The sequence below is a fragment of the Silene latifolia genome, chromosome 2 (assembly GCF_048544455.1).
Source record: "Silene latifolia isolate original U9 population chromosome 2, ASM4854445v1, whole genome shotgun sequence".
NCBI lineage: Eukaryota > Viridiplantae > Streptophyta > Magnoliopsida > Caryophyllales > Caryophyllaceae > Silene > Silene latifolia.
The window spans coordinates 107,545,987-107,559,241 of NC_133527.1; positions in this window are offsets into that span (position 1 = coordinate 107,545,987).

A 13,255-nucleotide genomic window follows, 5' to 3' on the forward strand; every position below is an offset into this window, starting at 1 on the left:
CATAGTCATTAACATAAAGAGGAAAAAGGAGATTGGAAAGATCATACCATGCGGTCTTCAATATCCTCATGTCTCGGATGTGGCGTAGTCAATCAATGTGAACAAGGATAAAACAAACACAATATATACAAGACAATATATACAAAGGAAATGAACTTGTTTTTGGGTTTTCAATTTTTTCAATTTTTATGATTTTTGAAATTTTTCAATTTTTATGGGTTTTTGAATAAGAGTTAAATGTTAGAATTCCCATCCCCACACTAATATGGGCATTTTCCTCAATGGCCAAAATGATGGAAATTATGCAAAGATGATGCATGATTTCTATACTAAATGCAATCTATACTAAGCTACACTACATGATGCATGGTTTTTGTTATGACGGAGAGGATAATTTAGATTACCTCCCGTTGCGTATGCATTAACTTCCCCAAACCGAGTGAGACACTATTGCTAATGTCCAAGGATGGGTATAGTTCATGCATACACTATGCTATGCATGAAACTAGTTTGTCATTTTGGATTTTACAAATGGGAACAATAAAATAAGAACACCTCAATGGTACCGAGGTGTGAGTCCTTTGATGGGGCTAGGGCTACTCCAACAATGATCAAAATAAAATACAAAGAGACAAGATACAAACTTCTTTTCATGAAAAATAAAGATAAAGAGGAGAGATGAGAGAACTTCACTTGAACTTAGGTGGCCGCTCATGCTTGCTCCACCTAGTGATGAAGTAGTCTCCTAGGCATCCGCATCATCTCCCTCTATATCGCTATCCCAAATATCCTTTGAAGCATCACTTAAACTTGGATCCATGAATTCATCTTCACTCTCAAGCTTCACCGTATCTACTCCACAAGAATCGCCACTCTCCTCCCCTTTGCGACCGTTCGCCCCTTCATTAGCCTTCTCCGAGTTGGGAAAGAGCAATTCCATTTGAGCCCATGAGGGGAAAGCTCCTTCCTCACTAATCCGCCCTTTTTGAGCCATCTCATAGTATTGGGGGTAAAGAGCATAATAAGTGTCCACGGAGGTCTCATATTGACGGTAGTGTAAGTCTTGCAAAATTCCCGTGACAAAGTCGTCACGGGGGAGGATGAAGGGATTTGGATGGTTATATGGTTGGTAGGGAAAGGGGTAAGGAGGCACTTTTATCTTCTCATTTTGAGTTTGTTGTTCTTGTTGTTGTGGTGGTGGATTTTGTGGTGGTGGAGTTTGCCTTGTTTGACTTGGGATGAGGTAGGAGGGCATTGGGGACAAGCTTCCTCTTCTTGGGGAGATCCGTGGTAGATCGGTTATTGGGAGATAGATAGGATCGCTCCCTTTTGTCAACCACTTTATCCTCTTATCGACCCCCTCAAGGGTTATCCAATGGTGTTGGGCGACAAGGAGGTCTTCATTAATTCTCGTGCTCCCCGAAAGTGGAGTGTACTCATTGTTCTCATTGAACCTTGGGTTAAAGTGCTTTGCAAGTCTAGTTATGAGTCCACCATTCACTATGTGCTTCATTCCATCATCATCCCTATTTCTAAACCATGCCCACTTCTCTAGCAAAACTAGAGGTGCATTGAAGTGATACCTATCTCTCCCTTGAATGTTAAGGTATGATTCCATAAATACAAGGTCCAATTGGTTGACGATGGCCGGATCTCGGCGGGCGAAGAGAGTACCCGAGAGAAATCGATATGTAAGCCTCAAGATCGGGTTTTGGATGTGAAAAGCAAGGCATTCCTTGGTAAGAATGAAATCCCGGCCCATCATGGCCCTCCACAATGGTGCAACATTATACTTTTTGGGCTTTGATGTTCGGGTAGGCGAAACATCAAGTCCGAACACATTGGCAAACTCGACAAGGGTCATCATCCTAGAAACATTTTCCAACCTAAACTCTATGCATATCACTTTGTTTACGGTTGTAATCTTCAAAAAGCTTAAGAATTCTAGCACAAGGGACCGATAGGTTGGTTCATACATGCGAAAGAGGGTTGAAAGACCAAAAACCTCAAAGAGTGCTTCTACTTGATGAAAAATCCCAAGCTTTCTTAAGGTAGCATGACAAAGAAATTTAGTGGGAAGAATATTCTTACTTAAGAGTCGGTGGAAGACCAATCGCTGCACATCATCAAGGAATTCCACATTCGAGAAATCATCGAGCCTTGTGAGATCTACAATCTCTACATGTTCCCTTCTAATGGTGTTGAGATGTGAGGTAGAGGAACTTCCCACCATCCTTGGTCTTCTTGTACTTCTAAAGGAGGATCTCCTTGGTGCCATTCTTGCTTCTTTTGTTGGGTTCTTTTGATTTGAAGATTGCTAAGGATGTTCCTTGTTGATTGAGAATTGGAAACCCTAGAAAATTGGGGATTTTTAATTTTGAGGGTAAAGAGAATGATTTGGATATGTATGGGAGTCATAAGGAGGTGGGTTTTATAGGGTAAGTGGAAGGAATAGTGATGTGTCAAAGTATGTGTGGTGGGGGGTATTTTAATTAGGAAGAAGTCGGGTCAAGACGCAGTGAGAAGACGAGCGGATTCAAGGTGAAGATGCTCGGATTCTTGCTTCACGGGACGGGCGGATTCTTCACAATCCGCTCGAATTTTGCCACAGAGGAAAATCCCAAAATTTTGACGCCACAAGACGGGCGTCCCGAGCATAAGACGCTCGGATTCTTTCAAGGTCGGACGGGCGTCTTTTTGAGAAGACGGGCGGATTCTAGTACAGAGATTTTTCCTTGAAATGCATAGGTGAAAAGACGGGCGTCTTTCTTCAGATCCGGCCGGATTCCTCAAGACGTACGGATTCTTCACAGGATGCTCGGATTCGACCTCAGTCCAGAAATCTTCAATTTCTCAGCGTAGCTGGACGTACGATTTTTCCCCTATACGCCCGGATTCTGACAAGACGGCCGGATTCTCTGGAATCCGCACGGATTCAAGCTGCGAGTTTTGACTTCTTCTCCTTTCTTAGATGCATCCCCACACTTGGGCATTTGTCCCTTCCTTCATTCAAAAACTCATTAGTGACCCTCCCTCACTTACGCTCATGAAAAGAGTCTATGCTACTTATTAAAACAAATGCAATAAATAAATACAAGTTAGAGGGTTAATATATTTACAAATGGTGGTTTAGGGAGGACTCCACCAAACTCTCCCTTAGATGGTCCTTTCAAGGGGAAGGAGGCCCGAGGTAGGTAGCCTCGACCTCTCCAACAAACGCTCCTTCATAGTAGGGCTTCAACCTTTGACCATTTACCTTGAATTTGCTTCCATCGTCCGCCTTGAGTTCGAAATCTCCATATTTTCCAACTTCGGTTATCACATAGGGACCCATCCATCTAGAGTTCAATTTTCCCGGAAAGAGTCGGTAGCGGGAATTGAATAGAAGGACTTTGTCTCCCTTGTGCAAGGCCTTTTGTCGAATTCTTTTGTCATGAAGCAATTTTGTTCTTTCTTTGTAAATCTTTGCATTCTCATAGGATTGTAGTCGGAATTCTTCCAACTCTTGGATTTGAATCATCCTCCTTTGACCGCTCAATTTGAGATCAAGATTGAGTGCTCGGATTGCCCAATAAGCTTTGTACTCCAATTCGATTGGCAAATGACATGCTTTTCCATATACAAGCTTGTAGGGGGAGGCTCCTATGGGAGTCTTGTAGGCCGTCCTATAAGCCCAAAGAGCATCATCAAGCTTTGTGCTCCAATCTTTCCGAGTCTTGTTCACAACTTTTTCAATGATTTTCTTGATCTCTCTATTTGAAATTTCCACTTGACCGCTTGTTTGAGGATGGTATCCCAAGCCGGTTCGATGTTGAACACCATATTTGGTCAAAAGGGATGCAAGCTTTTTCTCATGGAAATGTGTTCCTCCATCACTAATGATTGCTCTAGGAACTCCAAATCTTGGGAAAATTATCTTCTTGAAAAGCTTGGTGACCGTTTTCGCATCATCATTTGGGGTGGCAATTGCCTCCACCCACTTTGAAACATAATCGACGGCCACAAGGATGTACTTATTCCCATTGGATGTCACAAAGGGCCCTTGGTAGTCAATTCCCCAAACATCGAAGATTTCTACCCCTAGAATGCCCCTTTGTGGCATTTCGTTCCTCCAAGATATATTCCCCGTTCTTTGACAAGCATCACAATGAATGATGAATTCTCTTGTATCTTGGAACATTGTAGGCAAATAGAAGCCCGATTGGAGGATTTTTGCAACGGTTCTTCTTGCTCCATGGTGCCCACCGTAGGGTGATGAATGACATCCTTCCAAGATTCCTTGGATTTCCCATTGAGGGATGCATCTCCGGTAGAGCCCATCACTACACTCCTTGTAGAGGTTTGGGTCATCCCAAAAGTACCTCTTCACTTCGAATAGGAATCTCTTCCTTTGGTTGTGGTTCAAGTTTGGAGGGAGTACTTTTCCAACAATATAATTGGCATAATCGGCAAACCATGGGGTGATGTGCCTTTCAAGTTGTGTTTGAATAGCCATCAAAATATCGTCGGGAAATGAGTCATTGATCGGGGTTTCTCCATTTTCATCATGAAACCGGATCCTTGACAAGTGATCCGCCACTACATTCTCGGCTCCTTTCTTGTCTCTTATTTCCAAGTCAAATTCTTGAAGAAGCAAAATCCATCTCAACAATCTTGGTTTTGCCTCCTTCTTTATCAAGAGATGTCGAAGAGCACGGTGATCCTAAAATACAATCACCTTGGATCCAAGCAAGTAGGAACGGAATTTATCCAAAGCATATACAATGGCAAGAAGCTCCTTTTCGGTTGTATCATAATTCACATGAGAAGGGTCGAGGGTCTTGCTTATGTAATAGATGGCATGAAGAGCTCTCCCTACCCGTTGGCCAAGAACCGCTCCAACGGCGTAGTTGCTAGCATCACACATAATCTCGAAGGGTAACTCCCAATTCGGGGGTTGAATGATTGGTGCCGAGATTAATGCTTGTTTGATTCTATTGAAAGCTTCAACACACTCGTCAGTAAATTGGAATTGGGCATCTTTAAGCAAAAGTTGAGTGAGGGGTTTTGCTATTTTCGAAAAATCTTTTATGAAACGATGATAAAAACCCGCGTGACCGAGAAAACTTCTCACCCCTCTAACATTCACGGGAGGTGGGAGTTTCTCTATCACCTCAACTTTAGCTTTATCGACCTCGATGCCCTTTTCCGAAATCAAGTGACCCAAAACAATTCCTTCATTGACCATGAAATGACACTTTTCCCAATTTAAAACAAGGCTAACATCTTCACATTTTTGCAATACAAGAGAAAGATTATGCAAGCATGAGTCAAAGTCCTTTCCATAAACACTAAAATCATCCATAAAAACTTCCATTATGGTCTCTAAGTAATCGGAGAAGACACTCATCATGCATCTTTGGAAAGTGGCGGGGGCATTACATAATCCAAAAGGCATCCTCCTATATGCAAAAGTGCCATAAGGGCATGTGAAGGTGGTCTTATATTGGTCATCCGGGTGTATAGGGATTTGGAAGAATCCCGAATACCCGTCAAGGTAGCAAAAGAATTTGTTAGAGGCTAACCTCTCAAGCATTTGGTCAATGAATGGTAAGGGGAAGTGATCTTTTCTTGTTGCGGAGTTTAATTTCCGGTAGTCAATGCACATACGCCAACCGGTGATCATTCTTGTGGGTATTAATTCATTCTTTTCATTTGTCACTACCGTGGTACCTCCTTTCTTAGGTACCACTTGAACAGGGCTAACCCACAAAGAATCCAATATGGGATATATGATTCCCGCATCAAGTAATTTCATGACCTCTCCTTTGACAACTTCTTGCATGTGGGGGTTCAATCTTCTTTGGGGTTGAATGGTAGGTCTATGGTCGTCCTCTAGATGAATTCTATGCATGCAAAAGTCGGGACTTATCCCCTTAAGGTCATCTAGACTATAACCTATAGCCTTCTCATGTTGTTTCAACACATCAAGCAATTTTCTCAATTGGTCATCATCAAGTCTATCATTAACAATCACGGGTTTGGCTTTTGATTCATCAAGGTAAGCATATTTCAAATTTGGGGGAAGGGGTTTCAAAGTAGGAGTTTGTACCTTACTTTCTTCTTTTGGAGTTTCATTGAGAATTTGCTCCATCTCCATTAGACATTCCATTCTCATAGCATACTCAACTTCACTTTCATCAACCTCATCATATTCAAATCCCGTGATGGGTTCCTCTTGCTCTTGAGTTTTCAAAATATCCTCTAGGATGGATTGCTCATCCTCTATGGGTTGACATGCTTCTACTAGAATATTATGCACCAACTCGGATTGTGCATGAGTAAGTTCCTTGTTAGCTAGAGCGGCCTCAAAGAGATCCACCTCCAACTCCCAATACATGCTCTTAGCCTCACTTGCTTCTAAGGCTTCTAGTGCTTGCATGGGATCCTTGAAGTAAGGGATACTCAAGTGGTCCTCTACAAAACAGTCTATGAAATCCATCTCGCAAAATATCAAACAACTCGAAAAATGATTAGAACAAACCTTGAGGAGTTTTACTTCCTCAAGGCGAAGAAAGACACAACTAATAACAAAAAGGAAATCTAAGTCAAACAAACACCGTCTCCGGCAACGGCGCCATTTTTGATGCGATCCCGCTAAGTGTTCACAAATTAAGATGTGGTCGTTGGTCACGGTCGAATCAAAACACAATTTATAGCTCAACAAGCAACTCTACAATTAGTAAAGAGGCAAGTAAAGGTCGGATCCCAAGGGACGGGAGTTGAAATGAGATTTCTATTGTAACTAGTGGTGTCTAAGGGGTGTCACATATTGGGTTGATGTAGAAGGTTACTAAACTAGAATAACAATGAAAATAAACAAGCAAGATGAATTAAAGGGGGTGTAAACAATTGATTAAAGGCACTAGGGTGTCATGGGGTCATAGGGGAATCATGGGATATGATCATACAAACATGTTCTCAAATTATAAGCAAGCAATTATTGTTGTGATGGATTGAGTTGGGTTATATCTTACAATCCTAGGAAAGTTTGGGTCCCGGAGCCGAATCGATTAGATTGTACAACACCTACAAGTCGACTTAATCTTCCCTACTCAACAACATGCATGGTCTAATGAGACTCAAGTTGGGTTATGTCTTACAAGTCTCATTGAAAAGATAGGAGATGATAGTAAATGCAAGGATTCATAGGCTTAGCATTTCATCAAATATAACATGTGCATGAGTTGAGATCAAAACAAGCAAGCAAATAAAACATGAAATCATATTAATTTAAGCATGAATCATTCCCCATGTTGGTTTCCCCTAATCACCCATTAACCCTAGCTAAGAGACTACTCACTCATTATCATGTTGATCATGCTAGTAAGGTTGTCAATCATACTAACAATATGAAACATGATGAATAAATGAAAGTAATTAACAATAATTAAAAAGGGATTAAGAGATTATACCTACTAATGATTCCAATAATAAAGCAAGAATAATAGAAGTACTTGAATGCTAGATTGAGAGGTTGTCAATCTCCCAATAATAACCCAAATAATCTTCAATTACCCAAAATAAAGGATGAACAAAAGAGAGATTAAAGAACTAAAACTTGGATTAATACTTGATTACAATATTGAAGAGAGATTTGATTGATATTAACTACACTAATTATTGATAAGAAGAACATGCTCCTCTAATTAGCCTAATGGGGTATTTATAGTGAAAATTAGGGAGGATGCATTAGGGTTAACTAAGGGCTAAACTAGTAATTACACTTTTAAGTTGAGCAAGGAGGACCCGGTATTTTTCGAGAGAAGGGCTTCTCTTTTCGTAGCTTGAAGAAGACAACCCATGCTGTGAAGAAATCCGGGCGGAATAAGGTCGGGACGGCCGGATTTGGGCGGTGGAATCCGAGCGGATTCTGGGGAATCCGGACGGATTGTTGAGGGTGAATCCGAGCGGATTCAGGCTGGGGACACTCCGATTGTGCAGGGGCTGGACGGGCGGATTGTTGACAATCCGCTCGGATTGTCAGTCAGCATAGTAACTTCTTCTTTTCTTCCCTTTTCTTCATAAATTCCTTGGGGATTTCCTTGGGGACTCAAGGATCTTTCCTCAACATTGCTCTTCTACTATGATATGTACAAAGGCCTTCTAATCTTGTCTCTCCTTGATGCTTGGTCATTGAATTCGATCAATTTAGTCTCGTTTTGCCATGAAAATGCAAGATTCTTACTCCTTTCCTACCATGGGATCAAAATCTCAAAGAATATGCAAAACAAAGAACTAAAGATAAGAAATGACCCAAATAAGCACTAAAAAGCATGAAAACAAGGCTAATTCGGGGGCTAAATATGCGCCAATTATGGTCACATCACAAAAATAAGAGGTATTTGAGTTAAGAAGATATCTCAGGCAAGAAGAAGATACGTAAACTTTGGCATAAGAACAGGGTTCAACGAACGTTAAAGAGAAGGAAAGGAGAACAGAAGCGGCATAAAGAAAAGGTTACCGCTTAACCAAACACTCCTCAAAGCTTATGATCGCTATGATAAGGTTACATCACTAAGGTGCTCAACAAAGACTCAAAAGTCTACCAAATCGAAGGACTAACAAGGACTCCACATTGGTAGGTTTTCCTCAACTCAATTGGTTCCAAGAGCCAAAATCAATTCACCACACAAATTTATTTGTTACCATCCAAGTCCCAAAGTATCTCCTTTACAATTCTCGTCATCGAACTCCACTTGCTATGTCATCCCCAAGTACCATGGCTTGTTTACTCTATCATCTCACCACTTCGTACTTCTAGTCTCCGATACCATAAATTAGAATCGCATCTTTGAACTCACGAACTACATCAAACAACTTTCCACCAAAATTCCCAAATTCAGATATGATTAATAAGGTCAACCACGTGTTCTCAAATTTCAAAAGGTCAACAAGGGCTACTCTATACTAGATTTGGTCAACTCGAAAGGTTTAACAAACTAACTAATTCCAAAGTACGATACCAATCCATTAAGCAACGTCAACGTCCTATTGTATTCCTTTCAAGGCCTACAAGGATTAGGGCTAACTATCATTCCTTTAATTCTCCACAAGAAACATCGAGACTCTCAAATGAAGTAGCTTAGGTTCATTCCATCGTATGTGCTAAGGTAGTACCCATGCTCAATCATCTATAACGAACAAGCTCTCAATAGACATAAATCTCAAGGTGTTTCTCAACCCACTAGACTCTCATATCAAGCACAACTAACAAGACTAACCAAAGGATCCCAAGTTATATTCTCCTATACAACTCAAACCTTAAACAATCAATTTCTCAACTCGTTCACGCCCTCCAATGATACATTCCCTCAAAACCGGGTTCTCTGGAACAAGGGGACTATCCCGCGGAATAAAAGGAAGGTGTCCACAAGGACTCTTATTATAAGAAGAATACGAACCAAGGATGAATCGGGAGAAAGAATTGAAGAGTAGTTACCAAGGCGAGAGAAGAGGAATTTGAAAGACGAATAAAAAACGAGTTTGGAAGATTAAGGTAAGATACACTGAATACGGAAAGAAATATCGAGAAAGTGGAAGCATTCTTCATTTGGCATAACCAATCTTTAACAGCACCAAAATTAATAACTAACAATCAACAGACCTAGCTTGTAAGATTGCATTATCTACATTTCTTGGAGAGCCATCTTGCAAAAGAGAACATTGGTTAGAACCTAACAAATAGCAATCACAAACAGACTACCACATAAAATCCTAAATCTACCCATCCTACCCATCTCTCAAGTTTATTATTTAAAGGTCAAGTGATTTATATTGGGGTGCACAAACGTGCGTCGGAGCAACAAGCTCGATTCCAACTCAGACACCCTCATTTTTAGCGTAAAATAAACACGTAAAATTTTACTGAAAAATCGACAGGATATGTTTGTAATTGGTTCAACCAGATAAAACCAGTAATTTTAAAAACTTTTCTAAACCAACCACAAACACTTCCAAATGAAGAGTGCCAAAACCTGCAAATACTTACACCCTAATTTACATAACATGCTAAAGTCGTGAGAATAAAGTGATACAAACCAAAGTAAGAGAGGGAGACATATGTCCCTTCAAAATATAAACACAACCAAATGTTTAAAGGTTTACTACAAAATAACCACACTAAGTCCAAGGTTCTTTTGCTCACTAGCTCGTCCGTGACCCCATCTAATCATCATCAACCCGTCAATCGCATTTTATACAAACACGAAAGCCACAATTCAGGTGGGGAGTAACTTGAGTCCTCCCGACCACGAAAATGTCATGTTTAATGTAACATGTAATGTAACATGTAAACATCACAAATAATCTAATTATCAAGTATTCTAACATATGAATACTAAACTGACCAAATTAAACTATCATGTGAAACATATAACAAGCGATAATCAAACTTTATCAATTGTAACCCGCTTGCATCTCACCTATTACAATTCATAAAATCACCATACAAGAAAGGACAATATATCAAAGACAGGCATAAGTTCTTAGTACGGTCAATAGTCACTCTGTAACTCGAGTCTATACCACGAGGTAGGGAAGGTAATCGAACCGGTATCTTGGCTCAGAGGTTCTATCAAAACATGGCCAAGACACAACACAACCCTAGCCTAAAATCTGCAGAGACCTAGACATGCGGATACACACCACCGCACCCAAGACTCACAATTTTTCTAAAACAAAGTGAGTACCCTAAGGAGTCCACCAAAGGGTTGGCTAGTACTTAAGCTGACCACTTACTATCAAAATAAGTAACGAGGTCATGCCCCAACTTGGATATAATCCCACCAAGTCAGGAACACAAAGGCTATTAAGCAGTGAACATATACTCGTCAAAGACTATAAAGGCCTATCTATGACAAACACAACAACCTGCAAGAAGTACTCAATACCAATTCCATTTCCAGCAATATTAACAATATTAAAGGTTTCGGGGAATCTAAGGCCGTTTCTACAACATAAGAACCCATTCAATTCAACCAACAATATATGTGAAATAAAAACATAGTTAATGGCCTAAAACAAGAATAAGGCCAATTACCCATTTTTCACAATAATTCATCCAACCGAATTTTTACCCGCAACCCTAGTCCTGCGACAGGTACGGGTTCAATCGCGGCTGACCAATCACACAATTGACTGACATCGATTCAGTCAAAGGGACCAAGGGCTCAGTTTTCGGCATAATCATCCAACATTGCAATTATCGCTATAAAATTCATTTTAAGCCTATTCATTACAATTTCATATCATAACCTATCCTAACATGTGCAACTACCAATATAAACATAATTTTACCATCAACCTTATATTTACTACTAACATGATTCATTTCAAATGATTACCCATATGTTACCTATACTAAATATAATATTAATAAACCCGAAACGACAAATAATGCATGAAAAACCGCGAAACAAGCAACGGGCCAACCCGGGCCAACCCCAAGGCAGCCGTGGGCCTGCCTGGGCCTGCCGGGCCTGCTGGGCCTAGTGGGCCGCCACCCCAAACCCTCCATTTCTCCATTTTTGTTCAGTTTAACATCGTCTGAAGCATCAATTAGTCATTCCCAATTCATTCCCATACTAATATGTGAACTTAAACTAACAAAAGACATGAATTAGACATGACTTTAACCCATTTTAACATGTGAAATAAACCACTCAAATAACATACACAAAATCACACAAAAAGCAAAGAATGTGACATTAATTCGTCGAGTAACTCGAAATATGTTACCTTAAGCTAGAAAAAGGCAAATAACCCTTGAGAAAACCCTAAAAACAGTAGCTACCCATCATCCTCTACTATATAGGAGTCCCCTATATCATCCTCATAATCTTCACCTATTAAAAACAACAAAAACACAACAATAATCACTAAAACCGAAACTATGCCCAAAATCATCTTAAATCGACATCATGAAAACTGAAATTAAAACATACTAGGATGTAGATCTTGAAGAGAGGATTCCGAAAATATAAATTTTGCGAAAATCGGACTAGAAACGAAGAAATTATGATGAAATTACGATTGTAAGATTATTTGATTATTTTTCTTTGTGGATTTCGGTCAAGATGAACAAAACAAGAACAAAAGAAGTCCTAGGAAGAAATGGGAAGGAGGAAGAGGAGGTGTGCCGTGGAAAGGAAGGAAGGAGCGGGGTATGTGGCGGAATTTCATTAGTCGGTTTTAGGCTTTCGTTTCGACGATAATTAAACTGTTCACAAATGCAAATTCGACAATGCCAAAATTCTTAAACACGAGATTCCAAGAAGATTGAGTACTCATATGACCCATTTCCAAAATCGTTTGCCCAATTTTCAAAAGAATCGCCATTTTTCCCGATATGCCCTTATTTCGATATAAAAGGTTTTTACATGGTTTAAACTATTTTTAAACATTTCGAAACTATCAAATTAAATAATTTACTTCAAAATATAATAGAATTACATTTCATTGAATTATTATTACTTCAAATACATTAATTTTAAATTCAACTTGATTAATAAATTACTTTCGCAATATAATAACGGTCCGAAATTACGGGGTGTTACATCGAACCCATGACCTCTTGGCTTGTGTACCCTCACTATTACCACTATGACACATTCAACTTGTTGATATTAAATACAACTGATTATATTTAATTACGAATTAACAGATTAATTCTTGCAAACTAACCTTATATATATTTAATTAAATATAACTTATTATATTTAATTTACGAATTGACAGTTAATTCATCTCAACTTAATATTATTTAATTTTCATTAAATAATTATCTCATCAACACATTGACTAACTTTTTAGTCATTTTGGGCATCAATGTAATTATATTTCTATAACCACATTTCTCAAATACGTCCTATAGGTGTGACCTTTAGGGACCAGTTGATCACCGCCATCTGTATGATAATAACGTCAAACTTTCTAGCAAGCCAACCGTTATTAGGTAAACGTTAATCAACTGATTAAATATACGAAGTATACCCTTGTGAACCTTTAAGAGATTTACAAATGTTATCACACTAATTTGTGGAGGACACCAGCTCCAACACAAACTTCCCCCCATTTATCATCTCTCTATTATTCAAATCAAATTTTCCCCCAAAATATTTCCCCCAAATTAAACCCCATTAATTTTCCGCCAAACTGCTGCTCTAAATCCCCCAATTTTATCGCTTTTTTTGTTACCTTATTATCGTTTTTTTCT